At 39.2% G+C, this 22,987-nt stretch overlaps 11 non-coding genes across 11 annotated transcripts; all 11 read right to left on the bottom strand.

Annotated features, from left to right (window-relative positions):
* Positions 1–495: 495 nt before the first annotated feature.
* On the bottom strand, positions 496–568 carry trnar-acg (transfer RNA arginine (anticodon ACG)). Its single transcript has one exon. It is a non-coding gene; the product is annotated as a tRNA-Arg (tRNA).
* Positions 569–3,919: 3,351 nt separating this feature from the next.
* trnar-acg (transfer RNA arginine (anticodon ACG)) lies at positions 3,920–3,992 on the bottom strand. Its single transcript has one exon. It is a non-coding gene; the product is annotated as a tRNA-Arg (tRNA).
* Positions 3,993–5,061: 1,069 nt separating this feature from the next.
* Positions 5,062–5,134, bottom strand: trnar-acg (transfer RNA arginine (anticodon ACG)). The gene has a single exon. It is a non-coding gene; the product is annotated as a tRNA-Arg (tRNA).
* Positions 5,135–6,224: 1,090 nt separating this feature from the next.
* Positions 6,225–6,297, bottom strand: trnar-acg (transfer RNA arginine (anticodon ACG)). The gene has a single exon. It is a non-coding gene; the product is annotated as a tRNA-Arg (tRNA).
* A 1,090-nt stretch (positions 6,298–7,387) lies between these two features.
* Positions 7,388–7,460, bottom strand: trnar-acg (transfer RNA arginine (anticodon ACG)). Its single transcript has one exon. It is a non-coding gene; the product is annotated as a tRNA-Arg (tRNA).
* A 3,412-nt stretch (positions 7,461–10,872) lies between these two features.
* trnar-acg (transfer RNA arginine (anticodon ACG)) lies at positions 10,873–10,945 on the bottom strand. The gene has a single exon. It is a non-coding gene; the product is annotated as a tRNA-Arg (tRNA).
* Positions 10,946–12,035: 1,090 nt separating this feature from the next.
* Positions 12,036–12,108, bottom strand: trnar-acg (transfer RNA arginine (anticodon ACG)). The gene has a single exon. It is a non-coding gene; the product is annotated as a tRNA-Arg (tRNA).
* A 3,412-nt stretch (positions 12,109–15,520) lies between these two features.
* trnar-acg (transfer RNA arginine (anticodon ACG)) lies at positions 15,521–15,593 on the bottom strand. Its single transcript has one exon. It is a non-coding gene; the product is annotated as a tRNA-Arg (tRNA).
* A 1,661-nt stretch (positions 15,594–17,254) lies between these two features.
* Positions 17,255–17,327, bottom strand: trnar-acg (transfer RNA arginine (anticodon ACG)). Its single transcript has one exon. It is a non-coding gene; the product is annotated as a tRNA-Arg (tRNA).
* Positions 17,328–21,861: 4,534 nt separating this feature from the next.
* Positions 21,862–21,934, bottom strand: trnar-acg (transfer RNA arginine (anticodon ACG)). Its single transcript has one exon. It is a non-coding gene; the product is annotated as a tRNA-Arg (tRNA).
* Positions 21,935–22,429: 495 nt separating this feature from the next.
* Positions 22,430–22,502, bottom strand: trnar-acg (transfer RNA arginine (anticodon ACG)). Its single transcript has one exon. It is a non-coding gene; the product is annotated as a tRNA-Arg (tRNA).
* Between the last annotated feature and the right edge of the window lie 485 nt (positions 22,503–22,987).

The following is a 22,987-nucleotide window of genomic DNA, read 5'->3' as shown; positions in this document are numbered from 1 at the left end:
CACAGACCATCATTAAAATTCGTCCAATAAGAAAGGACGCTTGCTTTAAAATTCTCATTCCAAGCCCATTTTTCTCATTGTGAAAGTCAAATTGCTGACCATAGCTAGGTATGAATATGGCGCATTCAATCTTGTTGGGGAAATGAGCTTTTCTTTTAGAATAAAAGAATAGCTAATTTCTTTCGTGTTTTTTGTGGCTTCTGCACTTCAGCTCCTTCCACTGAGTATTTGTACTCGGTGGGACAGAATACTCCCGATGGCTCGGACATAGATACTTCTCGCTTAGCAGACTTCTAACACGTCTAAAACATTATATGAAAGTCTAAAGGAAAGGAAAAAGTGAAATAGAATGATATCACCCCATTAAATTCCTTGTTCCTACCTCTATGGTTCATTGTGAAACTCAAATGTCTACCCTGAGAGCAATTTGGTGTGGTGCATGTTATTCTTTGGAATAATAACCCAGCATTAGTTTCCAGGCATTTTAAAAAATTTCGAGCTAGCCAGGAGTCGAACCTGGAATCTTCTGATCCGTAGTCAGACGCGTTATCCATTGCGCCACTAACCCACCTGTATAAACACAGACCATCATTAAAATTCGTCCAATAAGAAAGGACGCTTGCTTTAAAATTCTCATTCCAAGCCCATTTTTCTCATTGTGAAAGTCAAATGGCTGACCATATCTAGGTATGAATATGGCGCATTCAATCTTGTTGGGGAAATGAGCTTTTCTTTTAGAATAAAAGAATAGCTAATTTCTTTCGTGTTTTTTGTGGCTTCTGCACTTCAGCTCCTTCCACTGAGTATTCGTACTCGGTGGGACAGAATACTCCCGATGGCTCGGACTTAGATACTTCTCGCTTAGCAGACTTCTAACACGTCTAAAACGTTATATGAAAGTCTAAAGCAAAGGAAAAAGTGAAATAGAATGATGTCACCCCATTAAATTCCTTGTTCCTTCCTCTATTGTTCATTGTGAAACTCAAATGTCTACCCTGAGAGCAATTTGGTGTGGTGCATGTTATTCTTTGGAATAATAACCCAGCATTAGTTTCCAGGCATTTTAAAATCTTTCGAGCAAGCCAGGAGTCGAACCTGGAATCTTCTGATCCGTAGTCAGACACGTTATCCATTGCGCCACTAGCCCACCTGTATAAACACAGACCATCATTAAAATTCGTCCAATAAGAAAGGACGCTTGCTTTAAAATTCTCATTCCAAGCCCATTTTTCTCATTGTGAAAGTCAAATGGCTGACCATAGCTAGGTATGAATATGGCGCATTCAATCTTGTTGGGGGAAATGAGCTTTTCTTTTAGAATAAAAGAATAGCTAATTTCTTGCGTTTTTTTTGTGGCTTCTGCACTTCAGCTCCTTCCACTGAGTATTCGTACTCGGTGGGACAGAATACTCCCGATGGCTCGGACTTAGATACTTCTCGCTCAGCAGACTTCTAACACGTCTAAAACGTTATATGAAAGTCTAAAGCAAAGGAAAAAGTGAAATAGAATGATGTCACCCCATATAATTACTTGTTCCTACCTCTACAGTTCATTGTGAAACTCAAATGTCTACCCTGAGAGCAATTTGGAGTGGTGCATGTTATTCTTTGGAATAATAACCCAGCATTAGTTTCCAGGCATTTTAAAATCTTTCGAGCTAGCCAGGAGTCGAACATGGAATCTTCTAATCCATAGTCGGACACATTATCCATTGCGCCACTAGCCCACCTGATTAAACACAGACCATCATTAAAATTCGTCCAATAAGAAAGGACGCTTGCTTTAAAATTCTCATTCCAAGCCCATTTTTCTCATTGTGAAAGTCAAATGGCTGACCATATCAAGGTATGAATATATATGAATATTATTCTTTGGAATAATAACCCAGCATTAGTTTCCAGGCATTTTAAAATCTTTCGAGCTAGCCAGGAGTTGAACATGGAATCTTCTAATCCTTAGTCGGACACATTATCCATTGCGCCACTAGCCCACCTGATTAAACACAGACCATCATTAAAATTCTTCCAATAAGAAAGGACGCTTGCTTTAAAATTCTCATTCCAAGCCCATTTTTCTCATTGTGAAAGTCAAATGGCTGACCATATCTAGGTATGAATATGGCGCATTCAATCTTGTTGGGGAAATGAGCTTTTCTTTTAGAATAAAAGAATAGCTAATTTCTTTCGTGTTTTTTGTGGCTTCTGCACTTCAGCTCCTTCCACTGAGTATTTGTACTCGGTGGGACAGAATACTCCCGATGGCTCGGACTTAGATACTTCTCGCTTAGCAGACTTCTAACACGTCTAAAACGTTACATGAAAGTCTAAAGCAAAGGAAAAAGTGAAATAGAATGATGTCACCCCATTAAATTCCTTGTTCCTTCCTCTATTGTTCATTGTGAAACTCAAATGTCTACCCTGAGGGCAATTTGGTGTGGTGCATGTTATTCTTTGGAATAATAACCCAGCATTAGTTTCCAGGCATTTTAAAATCTTTCGAGCAAGCCAGGAGTCGAACCTAGAATCTTCTGATCCGTAGTCAGACGCGTTATCCATTGCGCCACTAGCCCACCTGTATAAACGCAGACCATCATTAAAATTCGTCCAATAAGAAAGGACGCTTGCTTTAAAATTCTCATTCCAAGCCCATTTTTCTCATTGTGAAAGTCAAATGGCTGACCATATCAAGGTATGAATATATATGAATATTATTCTTTGGAATAATAACCCAGCATTAGTTTCCAGGCATTTTAAAATCTTTCGAGCTAGCCAGGAGTCGAACATGGAATCTTCTAATCCTTAGTCGGACACATTATCCATTGCGCCACTAGCCCACCTGATTAAACACAGACCATCATTAAAATTCGTCCAATAAGAAAGGACGCTTGCTTTAAAATTCTCATTCCAAGCCCATTTTTCTCATTGTGAAAGTCAAATGGCTGACCATATCAAGGTATGAATATGGCGCATTCAATCTTGTTGGGGAAATGAGCTTTTCTTTTAGAATAAAAGAATAGCTAATTTCTTTCGTGTTTTTTGTGGCTTCTGCACTTCAGCTCCTTCCACTGAGTATTTGTACTCGGTGGGACAGAATACTCCCGATGGCTCGGACTTAGATACTTCTCGCTTAGCAGACTTCTAACACGTCTAAAACGTTATATGAAAGTCTAAAGCAAAGGAAAAAGTGAAATAGAATGATATCACCCCATTAAATTCCTTGTTCCTTCCTCTATTCTTCATTGTGAAACTCAAATGTCTACCCTGAGAGCAATTTGGTGTGGTGCATGTTATTCTTTGGAATAATAACCCAGCATTAGTTTCCAGGCATTTTAAAATCTTTCGAGCAAGCCAGGAGTCGAACCTGGAATCTTCTGATCCGTAGTCAGACGCGTTATCCATTGCGCCACTAGCCCACCTGTATAAACACAGACCATCATTAAAATTCGTCCAATAAGAAAGGACGCTTGCTTTAAAATTCTCATTCCAAGCCCATTTTTCGCATTGTGAAAGTCAAATGGCTGACCATATCAAGGTATGAATATGGCGCATTCAATCTTGTTGGGGAAATGAGCTTTTCTTTTAGAATAAAAGAATAGCTAATTTCTTTCGTGTTTTTTGTGGCTTCTGCACTTCAGCTCCTTCCACTGAGTATTTGTACTCGGTGGGACAGAATACTCCCGATGGCTCGGACTTAGATACTTCTCGCTTAGCAGACTTCTAACACGTCTAAAACGTTATATGAAAGTCTAAAGGAAAGGAAAAAGTGAAATAGAATGATATCACCCCATTAAATTCCTTGTTCCTACCTCTATTGTTCATTGTGAAACTCAAATGTCTACCCTGAGAGCAATTTGGTGTGGTGCATGTTATTCTTTGGAATAATAACCCAGCATTAGTTTCCAGGCATTTTAAAATATTTCGAGCTAGCCAGGAGTCGAACCTGGAATCTTCTGATCCGTAGTCAGACGCGTTATCCATTGCGCCACTAACCCACCTGTATAAACACAGACCATCATTAAAATTCGTCCAATAAGAAAGGACGTTTGCTTTAAAATTCTCATTCCAAGCCCATTTTTCTCATTGTGAAAGTCAAATGGCTGACCATAGCTAGGTATGAATATGGCGCATTCAATCTTGTTGGGGAAATGAGCTTTTCTTTTAGAATAAAAGAAAAGCTAATTTTTTTCGTGGCTTTTGTACTTCAGCTCCTTCCACTGAGTATTCTTACTCGGTGAGAACGAATACTCCCGATGGCTCGGACTTAGGTTCTTCTCGCTTAGCAGACTTCTAACCCGTCTACAAACGTCATATAAAAGTCTAAAGCAAAGGAAAAAGTGAAATAGAATGATATCACCCCATATAATTACTTTTTCCTACCTCTATTGTTCTTTGTGAAACTCAAATGTCTACCCTGAGAGCAATTTGGTGTGGTGCATGTTATTCTTTGCAATAATAACCCAGCATTAGTTTCCAGGCATTTTATAATCTTTCGAGCTAGCCAGGAGTCGAACCTGGAATCTTCTGATCCGTAGTCAGACGCGTTTTCCATTGCGCCACTGACCCACCTGTTTAAACACAGACCATCATTAAAATTCGTCCAATAAGAAAGGACGCTTGCATTAAAATTCTCATTCCAAGCCCATTTTTCTCATTGTGAAAGTCAAATGGCTGACCATAGCTAGGTATGAATATGGCGCATTCAATCTTGTTGGGGAAATGAGCTTTTCTTTTAGAATAAAAGAAAAGCAAATTTTTTTCGTGGCTTTTGTACTTCAGCTCCTTCCACTGAGTATTCTTACTCGGTGAGAACGAATGCTCCCGATGGCTCGGACTTAGATTCATCTCGCTTAGCAGACTTCTAACCCGTCTACAAACATCATATAAAAGTCTAAAGCAAATGAAAAAGTGAAATAGAATGATATCACCCCATAACATTTCTTGTTCCTACCTCTATTGTTCATTGTGAAACTCAAATGTCTACCCTGAGAGCAATTTGGTGTGGTGCATGTTATTCTTTGGAATATTAACCCAGCATTAGTTTCCAGGCATTTTAAAATCTTTCGAGCTAGCCAGGAGTCGAACCTGGAATCTTCTGATCCGTAGTCAGACGCGTTATCCATTGCGCCACTAACCCACCTGTATAAACACAGACCATCATTAAAATTCGTCCAATAAGAAAGGACGCTTGCTTTAAAATTCTCATTCCAAGCCCATTTTTCTCATTGTGAAAGTCAAATGGCTGACCATAGCTAGGTATGAATATGGCGCATTCAATCTTGTTGGGGAAATGAGCTTTTCTTTTAGAATAAAAGAAAAGCTAATTTTTTTCGTGGCTTTTGTACTTCAGCTCCTTCCACTGAGTATTCTTACTCGGTGAGAACGAATACTCCCGATGGCTCGGACTTAGATTCTTCTCGCTTAGCAGACTTCTAACCCGTCTACAAACGTCATATAAAAGTCTAAAGCAAATGAAAAAGTGAAATAGAACGATATCACCCCATTAAATTACTTGTTCCTACCTCTATTGTTCATTGTGAAACTCCAATGTCTACCCTGAGAGCAATTTGGTGTGGTGCATGTTATTCTTTGGAATAATAACCCAGCATTAGTTTCCAGGCATTTTTCAATCTTTCGAGCTAGCCAGGAGTCGAACCTGGAATCTTCTGATCCGTAGTCAGACTCGTTAACCATTGCGCCACTAGCCCACCTGTGTAAACACATACCATCATTAAAATTCGTCCAATATGAAAGGACGCAAGATTGAATGCGCCATATTCTTGCTTTAAAATTCTCATTCCAAGCCCATTTTTCTCATTGTGAAAGTCAAATGGCTGACCATAGCTAGGTATGAATATGGCGCATTCAATCTTGTTGGGGAAATGAGCTTTTCTTTTAGAATAAAAGAAAAGCAAATTTTTTTCGTGGCTTTTGTACTTCAGCTCCTTCCACTGAGTATTCTTACTCGGTGAGAACGAATGCTCCCGATGGCTCGGACTTAGATTCATCTCGCTTAGCAGACTTCTAACCCGTCTACAAACATCATATAAAAGTCTAAAGCAAATGAAAAAGTGAAATAGAATGATATCACCCCATAACATTTCTTGTTCCTACCTCTATTGTTCATTGTGAAACTCAAATGTCTACCCTGAGAGCAATTTGGTGTGGTGCATGTTATTCTTTGGAATATTAACCCAGCATTAGTTTCCAGGCATTTTAAAATCTTTCGAGCTAGCCAGGAGTCGAACCTGGAATCTTCTGATCCGTAGTCAGACGCGTTATCCATTGCGCCACTAACCCACCTGTATAAACACAGACCATCATTAAAATTCGTCCAATAAGAAAGGACGCTTGCTTTAAAATTCTCATTCCAAGCCCATTTTTCTCATTGTGAAAGTCAAATGGCTGACCATAGCTAGGTATGAATATGGCGCATTCAATCTTGTTGGGGAAATGAGCTTTTCTTTTAGAATAAAAGAAAAGCTAATTTTTTTCGTGGCTTTTGTACTTCAGCTCCTTCCACTGAGTATTCTTACTCGGTGAGAACGAATACTCCCGATGGCTCGGACTTAGATTCTTCTCGCTTAGCAGACTTCTAACCCGTCTACAAACGTCATATAAAAGTCTAAAGCAAATGAAAAAGTGAAATAGAACGATATCACCCCATTAAATTACTTGTTCCTACCTCTATTGTTCATTGTGAAACTCCAATGTCTACCCTGAGAGCAATTTGGTGTGGTGCATGTTATTCTTTGGAATAATAACCCAGCATTAGTTTCCAGGCATTTTTCAATCTTTCGAGCTAGCCAGGAGTCGAACCTGGAATCTTCTGATCCGTAGTCAGACTCGTTAACCATTGCGCCACTAGCCCACCTGTGTAAACACATACCATCATTAAAATTCGTCCAATATGAAAGGACGCAAGATTGAATGCGCCATATTCTTGCTTTAAAATTCTCATTCCAAGCCCATTTTTCTCATTGTGAAAGTCAAATGGCTGACCATAGCTAGGTATGAATATGGCGCATTCAATCTTGTTGGGGAAATGAGCTTTTCTTTTAGAATAAAAGAAAAGCAAATTTTTTTCGTGGCTTTTGTACTTCAGCTCCTTCCACTGAGTATTCTTACTCGGTGAGAACGAATGCTCCCGATGGCTCGGACTTAGATTCATCTCGCTTAGCAGACTTCTAACCCGTCTACAAACATCATATAAAAGTCTAAAGCAAATGAAAAAGTGAAATAGAATGATATCACCCCATAACATTTCTTGTTCCTACCTCTATTGTTCATTGTGAAACTCAAATGTCTACCCTGAGAGCAATTTGGTGTGGTGCATGTTATTCTTTGGAATATTAACCCAGCATTAGTTTCCAGGCATTTTAAAATCTTTCGAGCTAGCCAGGAGTCGAACCTGGAATCTTCTGATCCGTAGTCAGACGCGTTATCCATTGCGCCACTAACCCACCTGTATAAACACAGACCATCATTAAAATTCGTCCAATAAGAAAGGACGCTTGCTTTAAAATTCTCATTCCAAGCCCATTTTTCTCATTGTGAAAGTCAAATGGCTGACCATAGCTAGGTATGAATATGGCGCATTCAATCTTGTTGGGGAAATGAGCTTTTCTTTTAGAATAAAAGAAAAGCTAATTTTTTTCGTGGCTTTTGTACTTCAGCTCCTTCCACTGAGTATTCTTACTCGGTGAGAACGAATACTCCCGATGGCTCGGACTTAGATTCTTCTCGCTTAGCAGACTTCTAACCCGTCTACAAACGTCATATAAAAGTCTAAAGCAAATGAAAAAGTGAAATAGAACGATATCACCCCATTAAATTACTTGTTCCTACCTCTATTGTTCATTGTGAAACTCCAATGTCTACCCTGAGAGCAATTTGGTGTGGTGCATGTTATTCTTTGGAATAATAACCCAGCATTAGTTTCCAGGCATTTTTCAATCTTTCGAGCTAGCCAGGAGTCGAACCTGGAATCTTCTGATCCGTAGTCAGACTCGTTAACCATTGCGCCACTAGCCCACCTGTGTAAACACATACCATCATTAAAATTCGTCCAATATGAAAGGACGCAAGATTGAATGCGCCATATTCTTGCTTTAAAATTCTCATTCCAAGCCCATTTTTCTCATTGTGAAAGTCAAATGGCTGACCATAGCTAGGTATGAATATGGCGCATTCAATCTTGTTGGGGAAATGAGCTTTTCTTTTAGAATAAAAGAAAAGCTAATTTTTTTCGTGGCTTTTGTACTTCAGCTCCTTCCACTGAGTATTCTTACTCGGTGAGAACGAATACTCCCGATGGCTCGGACTTAGATTCATCTCGCTTAGCAGACTTCTAACCCGTCTACAAACGTCATATAAAAGTCTAAAGCAAAGGAAATAGTGAAATAGAATGATATCACCCCATATAATTACTTGTTCCTACCTCTATTGTTCATTGTGAAACTCAAATGTCTACCCTGAGAGCAATTTGGTGTGGTGCATGTTATTCTTTGGAATAATAACCCAGCATTACTTTCCAGGCATCTTAAAATCTTTCGAGCTAGCCAGGAGTCGAACTTGGAAACTTCTGATCCGTAGTCAGACACGTAATCCATTGCGCCACAAGCCCACCTGTTTAAACACAGACCATCATTAAAATTCTTCCAATAAGAAAGGACGCTTGCTTTAAAATTCTCATTCCAAGCCCATTTTTCTCATTGTGAAAGTCAAATGGCTGACCATAGCTAGGAATGAAAATGGCGCATTCAATCTTGTTGGGGAAATGAGCTTTTCTTTTAGAATAAAAGAAAAGGTAATTTTTTTCGTGGCTTTTGTACTTCAGCTCCTTCCACTGAGTATTCTTACTCGGTGAGAACGAATACTCCCGATGGCTCGGACTTAGATTCTTCTCGCTTAGCAGACTTCTAACCCGTCTACAAACGTCATATAAAAGTCTAAAGCAAATGAAAAAGTGAAATAGAATGATATCACCCCATAAAATTACTTGTTCCTACCTCTATTGTTCATTGTGAAACTCAAATGTCTACCCTGAGAGCAATTTGGTGTGGTGCATGTTATTCTTTGGAATAATAACCCAGCATTAGTTTCCAGGCATTTTAAAATCTTTCGAGCTAGCCAGGAGTCGAACCTGGAATCTACTGATCCGTAGTCAGACGCGTTATCCATTGCGCCACTAGCCCACCTGTATAAACACAGACCATCATTAAAATTCGTCCAATAAGAAAGGACGCTTGCTTTAAAATTCTCATTCCAAGCCCATTTTTCTCATCGTGAAAGTCAAATGGCTGACCATAGCTAGGTATGAATATGGCGCATTCAATCTTGTTGGGGAAATGAGCTTTTCTTTTAGAATAAAAGAAAAGCAAATTTTTTTCGTGGCTTTTGTACTTCAGCTCCTTCCACTGAGTATTCTTACTCGGTGAGAACGAATACTCCCGATGGCTCGGACTTAGATTCTTCTCGCTTAGCAGACTTCTAACCCGTCTACAAACGTCATATAAAAGTCTAAAGCAAAGGAAAAAGTGAAATAGAATAATATCACCCCATAAAATTACTTGTTCCTACCTCTATTGTTCATTGTGAAACTCAAATGTCTACCCTGAGCGCAATTTGGTGTGGTGCATGTTATTCATTGGAATAATAACCCAGCATTCGTTTCCAGGCATTTTACAATCTTTCGAGCTAGCCAGGAGTCGAACCTGGAATCTTCTGATCCGTAGTCAGACTAGTTAACCATTGCACCACTACCCCACCTGTGTAAACACATACCATCATTAAAATTCGTCCAATATGAAAGGACGCAAGATTGAATGCGCCATATTCTTGCTTTAAAATTCTCATTCCAAGCCCATTTTTCTCATTGTGAAAGTCAAATGGCTGACCATAGCTAGGTATGAATATGGCGCATTCAATCTTGTTGGGGAAATGAGAGGGTTAGGTAGGAATAAAAGAATAAAAGAATAAAAGAAAAGCTAATTTTTTTCGTGGCTTTTGTACTTCAGCTCCTTCCACTGAGTATTCTTACTCGGTGAGAACGAATACTCCCGATGGCTCGGACTTAGATTCAACTCGCTTAGCAGACTTCTAACCCGTCTACAAACGTCATATAAAAGTCTAAAGCAAAGGAAAAAGTGAAATAGAATGATATCACCCCATATAATTACTTTTTCCTACCTCTATTGTTCTTTGTGAAACTCAAATGTCTACCCTGAGAGCAATTTGGTGTGGTGCATGTTATTCTTTGCAATAATAACCCAGCATTAGTTTCCAGGCATTTTATAATCTTTCGAGCTAGCCAGGAGTCGAACCTGGAATCTTCTGATCCGTAGTCAGACGCGTTTTCCATTGCGCCACTGACCCACCTGTTTAAACACAGACCATCATTAAAATTCGTCCAATAAGAAAGGACGCTTGCATTAAAATTCTCATTCCAAGCCCATTTTTCTCATTGTGAAAGTCAAATGGCTGACCATAGCTAGGTATGAATATGGCGCATTCAATCTTGTTGGGGAAATGAGCTTTTCTTTTAGAATAAAAGAAAAGCAAATTTTTTTCGTGGCTTTTGTACTTCAGCTCCTTCCACTGAGTATTCTTACTCGGTGAGAACGAATACTCCCGATGGCTCGGACTTAGATTCATCTCGCTTAGCAGACTTCTAACCCGTCTACAAACATCATATAAAAGTCTAAAGCAAATGAAAAAGTGAAATAGAATGATATCACCCCATAACATTTCTTGTTCCTACCTCTATTGTTCATTGTGAAACTCAAATGTCTACCCTGAGAGCAATTTGGTGTGGTGCATGTTATTCTTTGGAATATTAACCCAGCATTAGTTTCCAGGCATTTTAAAATCTTTCGAGCTAGCCAGGAGTCGAACCTGGAATCTTCTGATCCGTAGTCAGACGCGTTATCCATTGCGCCACTAACCCACCTGTATAAACACAGACCATCATTAAAATTCGTCCAATAAGAAAGGACGCTTGCTTTAAAATTCTCATTCCAAGCCCATTTTTCTCATTGTGAAAGTCAAATGGCTGACCATAGCTAGGTATGAATATGGCGCATTCAATCTTGTTGGGGAAATGAGCTTTTCTTTTAGAATAAAAGAAAAGCTAATTTTTTTCGTGGCTTTTGTACTTCAGCTCCTTCCACTGAGTATTCTTACTCGGTGAGAACGAATACTCCCGATGGCTCGGACTTAGATTCTTCTCGCTTAGCAGACTTCTAACCCGTCTACAAACGTCATATAAAAGTCTAAAGCAAATGAAAAAGTGAAATAGAACGATATCACCCCATTAAATTACTTGTTCCTACCTCTATTGTTCATTGTGAAACTCCAATGTCTACCCTGAGAGCAATTTGGTGTGGTGCATGTTATTCTTTGGAATAATAACCCAGCATTAGTTTCCAGGCATTTTTCAATCTTTCGAGCTAGCCAGGAGTCGAACCTGGAATCTTCTGATCCGTAGTCAGACTCGTTAACCATTGCGCCACTAGCCCACCTGTGTAAACACATACCATCATTAAAATTCGTCCAATATGAAAGGACGCAAGATTGAATGCGCCATATTCTTGCTTTAAAATTCTCATTCCAAGCCCATTTTTCTCATTGTGAAAGTCAAATGGCTGACCATAGCTAGGTATGAATATGGCGCATTCAATCTTGTTGGGGAAATGAGCTTTTCTTTTAGAATAAAAGAAAAGCAAATTTTTTTCGTGGCTTTTGTACTTCAGCTCCTTCCACTGAGTATTCTTACTCGGTGAGAACGAATGCTCCCGATGGCTCGGACTTAGATTCATCTCGCTTAGCAGACTTCTAACCCGTCTACAAACATCATATAAAAGTCTAAAGCAAATGAAAAAGTGAAATAGAATGATATCACCCCATAACATTTCTTGTTCCTACCTCTATTGTTCATTGTGAAACTCAAATGTCTACCCTGAGAGCAATTTGGTGTGGTGCATGTTATTCTTTGGAATATTAACCCAGCATTAGTTTCCAGGCATTTTAAAATCTTTCGAGCTAGCCAGGAGTCGAACCTGGAATCTTCTGATCCGTAGTCAGACGCGTTATCCATTGCGCCACTAACCCACCTGTATAAACACAGACCATCATTAAAATTCGTCCAATAAGAAAGGACGCTTGCTTTAAAATTCTCATTCCAAGCCCATTTTTCTCATTGTGAAAGTCAAATGGCTGACCATAGCTAGGTATGAATATGGCGCATTCAATCTTGTTGGGGAAATGAGCTTTTCTTTTAGAATAAAAGAAAAGCTAATTTTTTTCGTGGCTTTTGTACTTCAGCTCCTTCCACTGAGTATTCTTACTCGGTGAGAACGAATACTCCCGATGGCTCGGACTTAGATTCTTCTCGCTTAGCAGACTTCTAACCCGTCTACAAACGTCATATAAAAGTCTAAAGCAAATGAAAAAGTGAAATAGAACGATATCACCCCATTAAATTACTTGTTCCTACCTCTATTGTTCATTGTGAAACTCCAATGTCTACCCTGAGAGCAATTTGGTGTGGTGCATGTTATTCTTTGGAATAATAACCCAGCATTAGTTTCCAGGCATTTTTCAATCTTTCGAGCTAGCCAGGAGTCGAACCTGGAATCTTCTGATCCGTAGTCAGACTCGTTAACCATTGCGCCACTAGCCCACCTGTGTAAACACATACCATCATTAAAATTCGTCCAATATGAAAGGACGCAAGATTGAATGCGCCATATTCTTGCTTTAAAATTCTCATTCCAAGCCCATTTTTCTCATTGTGAAAGTCAAATGGCTGACCATAGCTAGGTATGAATATGGCGCATTCAATCTTGTTGGGGAAATGAGCTTTTCTTTTAGAATAAAAGAAAAGCTAATTTTTTTCGTGGCTTTTGTACTTCAGCTCCTTCCACTGAGTATTCTTACTCGGTGAGAACGAATACTCCCGATGGCTCGGACTTAGATTCATCTCGCTTAGCAGACTTCTAACCCGTCTACAAACGTCATATAAAAGTCTAAAGCAAAGGAAATAGTGAAATAGAATGATATCACCCCATATAATTACTTGTTCCTACCTCTATTGTTCATTGTGAAACTCAAATGTCTACCCTGAGAGCAATTTGGTGTGGTGCATGTTATTCTTTGGAATAATAACCCAGCATTACTTTCCAGGCATCTTAAAATCTTTCGAGCTAGCCAGGAGTCGAACTTGGAAACTTCTGATCCGTAGTCAGACACGTAATCCATTGCGCCACAAGCCCACCTGTTTAAACACAGACCATCATTAAAATTCTTCCAATAAGAAAGGACGCTTGCTTTAAAATTCTCATTCCAAGCCCATTTTTCTCATTGTGAAAGTCAAATGGCTGACCATAGCTAGGAATGAAAATGGCGCATTCAATCTTGTTGGGGAAATGAGCTTTTCTTTTAGAATAAAAGAAAAGGTAATTTTTTTCGTGGCTTTTGTACTTCAGCTCCTTCCACTGAGTATTCTTACTCGGTGAGAACGAATACTCCCGATGGCTCGGACTTAGATTCTTCTCGCTTAGCAGACTTCTAACCCGTCTACAAACGTCATATAAAAGTCTAAAGCAAATGAAAAAGTGAAATAGAATGATATCACCCCATAAAATTACTTGTTCCTACCTCTATTGTTCATTGTGAAACTCAAATGTCTACCCTGAGAGCAATTTGGTGTGGTGCATGTTATTCTTTGGAATAATAACCCAGCATTAGTTTCCAGGCATTTTAAAATCTTTCGAGCTAGCCAGGAGTCGAACCTGGAATCTACTGATCCGTAGTCAGACGCGTTATCCATTGCGCCACTAGCCCACCTGTATAAACACAGACCATCATTAAAATTCGTCCAATAAGAAAGGACGCTTGCTTTAAAATTCTCATTCCAAGCCCATTTTTCTCATCGTGAAAGTCAAATGGCTGACCATAGCTAGGTATGAATATGGCGCATTCAATCTTGTTGGGGAAATGAGCTTTTCTTTTAGAATAAAAGAAAAGCAAATTTTTTTCGTGGCTTTTGTACTTCAGCTCCTTCCACTGAGTATTCTTACTCGGTGAGAACGAATACTCCCGATGGCTCGGACTTAGATTCTTCTCGCTTAGCAGACTTCTAACCCGTCTACAAACGTCATATAAAAGTCTAAAGCAAAGGAAAAAGTGAAATAGAATAATATCACCCCATAAAATTACTTGTTCCTACCTCTATTGTTCATTGTGAAACTCAAATGTCTACCCTGAGCGCAATTTGGTGTGGTGCATGTTATTCATTGGAATAATAACCCAGCATTCGTTTCCAGGCATTTTACAATCTTTCGAGCTAGCCAGGAGTCGAACCTGGAATCTTCTGATCCGTAGTCAGACTAGTTAACCATTGCACCACTACCCCACCTGTGTAAACACATACCATCATTAAAATTCGTCCAATATGAAAGGACGCAAGATTGAATGCGCCATATTCTTGCTTTAAAATTCTCATTCCAAGCCCATTTTTCTCATTGTGAAAGTCAAATGGCTGACCATAGCTAGGTATGAATATGGCGCATTCAATCTTGTTGGGGAAATGAGAGGGTTAGGTAGGAATAAAAGAATAAAAGAATAAAAGAAAAGCTAATTTTTTTCGTGGCTTTTGTACTTCAGCTCCTTCCACTGAGTATTCTTACTCGGTGAGAACGAATACTCCCGATGGCTCGGACTTAGATTCAACTCGCTTAGCAGACTTCTAACCCGTCTACAAACGTCATATAAAAGTCTAAAGCAAAGGAAAAAGTGAAATAGAATGATATCACCCCATATAATTACTTTTTCCTACCTCTATTGTTCTTTGTGAAACTCAAATGTCTACCCTGAGAGCAATTTGGTGTGGTGCATGTTATTCTTTGCAATAATAACCCAGCATTAGTTTCCAGGCATTTTATAATCTTTCGAGCTAGCCAGGAGTCGAACCTGGAATCTTCTGATCCGTAGTCAGACGCGTTTTCCATTGCGCCACTGACCCACCTGTTTAAACACAGACCATCATTAAAATTCGTCCAATAAGAAAGGACGCTTGCATTAAAATTCTCATTCCAAGCCCATTTTTCTCATTGTGAAAGTCAAATGGCTGACCATAGCTAGGTATGAATATGGCGCATTCAATCTTGTTGGGGAAATGAGCTTTTCTTTTAGAATAAAAGAAAAGCAAATTTTTTTCGTGGCTTTTGTACTTCAGCTCCTTCCACTGAGTATTCTTACTCGGTGAGAACGAATACTCCCGATGGCTCGGACTTAGATTCATCTCGCTTAGCAGACTTCTAACCCGTCTACAAACATCATATAAAAGTCTAAAGCAAATGAAAAAGTGAAATAGAATGATATCACCCCATAACATTTCTTGTTCCTACCTCTATTGTTCATTGTGAAACTCAAATGTCTACCCTGAGAGCAATTTGGTGTGGTGCATGTTATTCTTTGGAATATTAACCCAGCATTAGTTTCCAGGCATTTTAAAATCTTTCGAGCTAGCCAGGAGTCGAACCTGGAATCTTCTGATCCGTAGTCAGACGCGTTATCCATTGCGCCACTAACCCACCTGTATAAACACAGACCATCATTAAAATTCGTCCAATAAGAAAGGACGCTTGCTTTAAAATTCTCATTCCAAGCCCATTTTTCTCATTGTGAAAGTCAAATGGCTGACCATAGCTAGGTATGAATATGGCGCATTCAATCTTGTTGGGGAAATGAGCTTTTCTTTTAGAATAAAAGAAAAGCTAATTTTTTTCGTGCCTTTTGTACTTCAGCTCCTTCCACTGAGTATTCTTACTCGGTGAGAACGAATACTCCCGATGGCTCGGACTTAGATTCTTCTCGCTTAGCAGACTTCTAACCCGTCTACAAACGTCATATAAAAGTCTAAAGCAAATGAAAAAGTGAAATAGAACGATATCACCCCATTAAATTACTTGTTCCTACCTCTATTGTTCATTGTGAAACTCCAATGTCTACCCTGAGAGCAATTTGGTGTGGTGCATGTTATTCTTTGGAATAATAACCCAGCATTAGTTTCCAGGCATTTTTCAATCTTTCGAGCTAGCCAGGAGTCGAACCTGGAATCTTCTGATCCGTAGTCAGACTCGTTAACCATTGCGCCACTAGCCCACCTGTGTAAACACATACCATCATTAAAATTCGTCCAATATGAAAGGACGCAAGATTGAATGCGCCATATTCTTGCTTTAAAATTCTCATTCCAAGCCCATTTTTCTCATTGTGAAAGTCAAATGGCTGACCATAGCTAGGTATGAATATGGCGCATTCAATCTTGTTGGGGAAATGAGCTTTTCTTTTAGAATAAAAGAAAAGCTAATTTTTTTCGTGGCTTTTGTACTTCAGCTCCTTCCACTGAGTATTCTTACTCGGTGAGAACGAATACTCCCGATGGCTCGGACTTAGATTCATCTCGCTTAGCAGACTTCTAACCCGTCTACAAACGTCATATAAAAGTCTAAAGCAAAGGAAAAAGTGAAATAGAATGATATCACCCCATATAATTACTTGTTCCTACCTCTATTGTTCATTGTGAAACTCAAATGTCTACCCTGAGAGCAATTTGGTGTGGTGCATGTTATTCTTTGGAATAATAACCCAGTATTAGTTTCCAGGCATCTTAAAATCTTTCGAGCTAGCCTGGAGTCGAACTTGGAAACTTCTGATCCGTAGTCAGACACGTAATCCATTACGCCACAAGCCCACCTGTTTAAACACAGACCATCATTAAAATTCTTCCAATAAGAAAGGACGCTTGCTTTAAAATTCTCATTCCAAGCCCATTTTTCTCATTGTGAAAGTCAAATGGCTGACCATAGCTAGGAATGAAAATGGCGCATTCAATCTTGTTGGGGAAATGAGCTTTTCTTTTAGAATAAAAGAAAAGGTAATTTTTTTCGTGGCTTTTGTACTTCAGCTCCTTCCACTGAGTATTCTTACTCGGTGAGAACGAATACTCCCGATGGCTCGGACTTAGATTCTTCTCGCTTAGCAGACTTCTAACCCGTCTACAAACGTCATATAAAAGTCTAAAGCAAATGAAAAAGTGAAATAGAATGATATCACCCCATAAAATTACTTGTTCCTACCTCTATTGTTCATTGTGAAACTCAAATGTCTACCCTGAGAGCAATTTGGTGTGGTGCATGTTATTCTTTGGAATAATAACCCAGCATTAGTTTCCAGGCATTTTAAAATCTTTCGAGCTAGCCAGGAGTCGAACCTGGAATCTTCTGATCCGTAGTCAGACGCGTTATCCATTGCGCCACTAGCCCACCTGTATAAACACACATCATTAAGATTCGTCCAATAAGAAAGGACGCTTGCTTTAAAATTCTCATTCCAAGCCCATTTTTCTCATTGTGAAAGTCAAATGGCTGACCATAGCTAGGTATGAATATGGCGCATTCAATCTTGTTGGGGAAATTAGCTTTTCTTTTAGAATAAAAGAAAAGCTAATTTTTTTCGTGGCTTTTGTACTTCAGCTCCTTCCACTGAGTATTCTTACTCGGTGAGAACGAATACTCCCGATGGCTCAGACTTAGATTCAACTCGCTTAGCAGACTTCTAACCCGTCTACAAACGTCATATAAAAGTCTAAAGCAAAGGAAAAAGTGAAATAGAATGATATCACCCCATATAATTACTTTTTCCTACCTCTATTGTTCTTTGTGAAACTCAAATGTCTACCCTGAGAGCAATTTGGTGTGGTGCATGTTATTCTTTGGAATATTAACCCAGCATTAGTTTCCAGGCATTTTAAAATCTTTCGAGCTAGCCAGGAGTCGAACCTGGAATCTTCTGATCCGTAGTCAGACGCTTTATCCATTGCGCCACTAACCCACCTGTATAAACACAGACCATCATTAAAATTCGTCCAATAAGAAAGGACGCTTGCTTTAAAATTCTCATTCCAAGCCCATTTTTCTCATTGTGAAAGTCAAATGGCTGACCATAGCTAGGTATGAATATGGCGCATTCAATCTTGTTGGGGAAATGAGCTTTTCTTTTAGAATAAAAGAAAAGCTAATTTTTTTCGTGGCTTTTGTACTTCAGCTCCTTCCACTGAGTATTCTTACTCGGTGAGAACGAATACTCCCGATGGCTCGGACTTAGATTCTTCTCGCTTAGCAGACTTCTAACCCGTCTACAAACGTCATATAAAAGTCTAAAGCAAATGAAAAAGTGAAATAGAATGATATCACCCCATTAAATTACTTGTTCCTACCTCTATTGTTCATTGTGAAACTCAAATGTCTACCCTGAGAGCAATTTGGTGTGGTGCATGTTATTCTTTGGAATAATAACCCAGCATTAGTTTCCAGGCATTTTTCAATCTTTCGAGCTAGCCAGGAGTCGAACCTGGAATCTACTGATCCGTAGTCAGACTCGTTAACCATTGCGCCACTAGCCCACCTGTGTAAACACATACCATCATTAAAATTCGTCCAATATGAAAGGACGCAAGATTGAATGCGCCATATTCTTGCTTTAAAATTCTCATTCCAAGCCCATTTTTCTCATTGTGAAAGTCAAATGGCTGACCATAGCTAGGTATGAATATAGCGCATTCAATCTTGTTGGGGAAATGAGCTTTTCTTTTAGAATAAAAGAAAAGCTAATTTTTTTCGTGGCTTTTGTACTTCAGCTCCTTCCACTGAGTATTCTTACTCGGTGAGAACGAATACTCCCGATGGCTCGGACTTAGATTCTTCTCGCTTAGCAGACTTCTAACCCGTCTACAAACGTCATATAAAAGTCTAAAGCAAAGGAAAAAGTGAAATAGAATGATATCACCCCATATAATTACTTTTTCCTACCTCTATTGTTCTTTGTGAAACTCAAATGTCTACCCTGAGAGCAATTTGGTGTGGTGCATGTTATTCTTTGGAATATTAACCCAGCATTAGTTTCCAGGCATTTTAAAATCTTTCGAGCTAGCCAGGAGTCGAACCTGGAATCTTCTGATCCGTAGTCAGACGCTTTATCCATTGCGCCACTAACCCACCTGTATAAACACAGACCATCATTAAAATTCGTCCAATAAGAAAGGACGCTTGCTTTAAAATTCTCATTCCAAGCCCATTTTTCTCATTGTGAAAGTCAAATGGCTGACCATAGCTAGGTATGAATATGGCGCATTCAATCTTGTTGGGGAAATGAGCTTTTCTTTTAGAATAAAAGAAAAGCTAATTTTTTTCGTGGCTTTTGTACTTCAGCTCCTTCCACTGAGTATTCTTACTCGGTGAGAACGAATACTCCCGATGGCTCGGACTTAGATTCTTCTCGCTTAGCAGACTTCTAACCCGTCTACAAACGTCATATAAAAGTCTAAAGCAAATGAAAAAGTGAAATAGAATGATATCACCCCATTAAATTACTTGTTCCTACCTCTATTGTTCATTGTGAAACTCAAATGTCTACCCTGAGAGCAATTTGGTGTGGTGCATGTTATTCTTTGGAATAATAACCCAGCATTAGTTTCCAGGCATTTTTCAATCTTTCGAGCTAGCCAGGAGTCGAACCTGGAATCTACTGATCCGTAGTCAGACTCGTTAACCATTGCGCCACTAGCCCACCTGTGTAAACACATACCATCATTAAAATTCGTCCAATATGAAAGGACGCAAGATTGAATGCGCCATATTCTTGCTTTAAAATTCTCATTCCAAGCCCATTTTTCTCATTGTGAAAGTCAAATGGCTGACCATAGCTAGGTATGAATATAGCGCATTCAATCTTGTTGGGGAAATGAGCTTTTCTTTTAGAATAAAAGAAAAGCTAATTTTTTTCGTGGCTTTTGTACTTCAGCTCCTTCCACTGAGTATTCTTACTCGGTGAGAACGAATACTCCCGATGGCTCGGACTTAGATTCTTCTCGCTTAGCAGACTTCTAACCCGTCTACAAACGTCATATAAAAGTCTAAAGCAAATGAAAAAGTGAAATAGAATGATATCACCCCATAAAATTACTGGTTCCTACCTCTATTGTTCATTGTGAAACTCAAATGTCTACCCTGAGAGCAATTTGGTGTGGTGCATGTTATTCTTTGGAATAATAACCCAGCATTACTTTCCAGGCATCTTAAAATCTTTCGAGCTAGCCAGGAGTCGCACTTGGAAACTTCTGATCCGTAGTCAGACACGTAATCCATTGCGCCACAAGCCCACCTGTTTAAACACAGACCATCATTAAAATTCTTCCAATAAGAAAGGACGCTTGCTTTAAAATTCTCATTCCAAGCCCATTTTTCTCATTGTGAAAGTCAAATGGCTGACCATAGCTAGGAATGAAAATGGCGCATTCAATCTTGTTGGGGAAATGAGCTTTTCTTTTAGAATAAAAGAAAAGGTAATTTTTTTCGTGGCTTTTGTACTTCAGCTCCTTCCACTGAGTATTCTTACTCGGTGAGAACGAATACTCCCGATGGCTCGGACTTAGATTCTTCTCGCTTAGCAGACTTCTAACCCGTCTACAAACGTCATATAAAAGTCTAAAGCAAATGAAAAAGTGAAATAGAATGATATCACCCCATAAAATTACTTGTTCCTACCTCTATTGTTCATTGTGAAACTCAAATGTCTACCCTGAGAGCAATTTGGTGTGGTGCATGTTATTCTTTGGAATAATAACCCAGCATTAGTTTCCAGGCATTTTAAAATCTTTCGAGCTAGCCAGGAGTCGAACCTAGAATCTTCTGATCCGTAGTCAGACGCGTTATCCATTGCGCCACTAGCCCACCTGTATAAACACAGACCATCATTAAAATTCGTCCAATAAGAAAGGACGCTTGCTTTAAAATTCTCATTCCAAGCCCATTTTTCTCATTGTGAAAGTCAAATGGCTGACCATAGCTAGGTATGAATATGGCGCATTCAATCTTGTTGGGGAAATGAGCTTTTCTTTTAGAATAAAAGAAAAGCTAATTTTTTTCGTGGCTTTTGTACTTCAGCTCCTTCCACTGAGTATTCTTACTCGGTGAGAACGAATACTCCCGATGGCTCGGACTTAGATTCTTCTCGCTTAGCAGACTTCTAACCCGTCTACAAACGTCATATAAACGTCTAAAGCAAATGAAAAAGTGAAATAGAATGATATCACCCCATAAAATTACTGGTTCCTACCTCTATTGTTCATTGTGAAACTCAAATGTCTACCCTGAGAGCAATTTGGTGTGGTGCATGTTATTCTTTGGAATAATAACCCAGCATTACTTTCCAGGCATCTTAAAATCTTTCGAGCTAGCCAGGAGTCGAACTTGGAAACTTCTGATCCGTAGTCAGACACGTAATCCATTGCGCCACAAGCCCACCTGTTTAAACTCAGACCATCATTAAAATTCTTCCAATAAGAAAGGACGCTTGCTTTAAAATTCTCATTCCAAGCCCATTTTTCTCATTGTGAAAGTCAAATGGCTGACCATAGCTAGGAATGAAAATGGCGCATTCAATCTTGTTGGGGAAATGAGCTTTTCTTTTAGAATAAAAGAAAAGGTAATTTTTTTCGTGGCTTTTGTACTTCAGCTCCTTCCACTGAGTATTCTTACTCGGTGAGAACGAATACTCCCGATGGCTCGGACTTAGATTCTTCTCGCTTAGCAGACTTCTAACCCGTCTACAAACGTCATATAAAAGTCTAAAGCAAATGAAAAAGTGAAATAGAATGATATCACCCCATAAAATTACTTGTTCCTACCTCTATTGTTCATTGTGAAACTCAAATGTCTACCCTGAGAGCAATTTGGTGTGGTGCATGTTATTCTTTGGAATAATAACCCAGCATTAGTTTCCAGGCATTTTAAAATCTTTCGAGCTAGCCAGGAGTCGAACCTGGAATCTTCTGATCCGTAGTCAGACGCGTTATCCATTGCGCCACTAGCCCACCTGTATAAACACACATCATTAAGATTCGTCCAATAAGAAAGGACGCTTGCTTTAAAATTCTCATTCCAAGCCCATTTTTCTCATTGTGAAAGTCAAATGGCTGACCATAGCTAGGTATGAATATGGCGCATTCAATCTTGTTGGGGAAATTAGCTTTTCTTTTAGAATAAAAGAAAAGCTAATTTTTTTCGTGGCTTTTGTACTTCAGCTCCTTCCACTGAGTATTCTTACTCGGTGAGAACGAATACTCCCGATGGCTCAGACTTAGATTCAACTCGCTTAGCAGACTTCTAACCCGTCTACAAACGTCATATAAAAGTCTAAAGCAAAGGAAAAAGTGAAATAGAATGATATCACCCCATATAATTACTTTTTCCTACCTCTATTGTTCTTTGTGAAACTCAAATGTCTACCCTGAGAGCAATTTGGTGTGGTGCATGTTATTCTTTGGAATATTAACCCAGCATTAGTTTCCAGGCATTTTAAAATCTTTCGAGCTAGCCAGGAGTCGAACCTGGAATCTTCTGATCCGTAGTCAGACGCGTTATCCATTGCGCCACTAACCCACCTGTATAAACACAGACCATCATTAAAATTCGTCCAATAAGAAAGGACGCTTGCTTTAAAATTCTCATTCCAAGCCCATTTTTCTCATTGTGAAAGTCAAATGGCTGACCATAGCTAGGTATGAATATGGCGCATTCAATCTTGTTGGGGAAATGAGCTTTTCTTTTAGAATAAAAGAAAAGCTAATTTTTTTCGTGGCTTTTGTACTTCAGCTCCTTCCACTGAGTATTCTTACTCGGTGAGAACGAATACTCCCGATGGCTCGGACTTAGATTCTTCTCGCTTAGCAGACTTCTAACCCGTCTACAAACGTCATATAAAAGTCTAAAGCAAATGAAAAAGTGAAATAGAATGATAACACCCCATTAAATTACTTGTTCCTACCTCTATTGTTCATTGTGAAACTCAAATGTCTACCCTGAGAGCAATTTGGTGTGGTGCATGTTATTCTTTGGAATAATAACCCAGCATTAGTTTCCAGGCA

This window comes from Gadus macrocephalus, chromosome 5 (genome assembly GCF_031168955.1).
Source record: "Gadus macrocephalus chromosome 5, ASM3116895v1".
NCBI classification, from domain to species: Eukaryota; Metazoa; Chordata; class Actinopteri; order Gadiformes; family Gadidae; genus Gadus; species Gadus macrocephalus.
The sequence above is the reverse complement of the archived record's forward strand: the minus strand, read 5'-3'. Positions and strand labels throughout refer to the sequence as shown.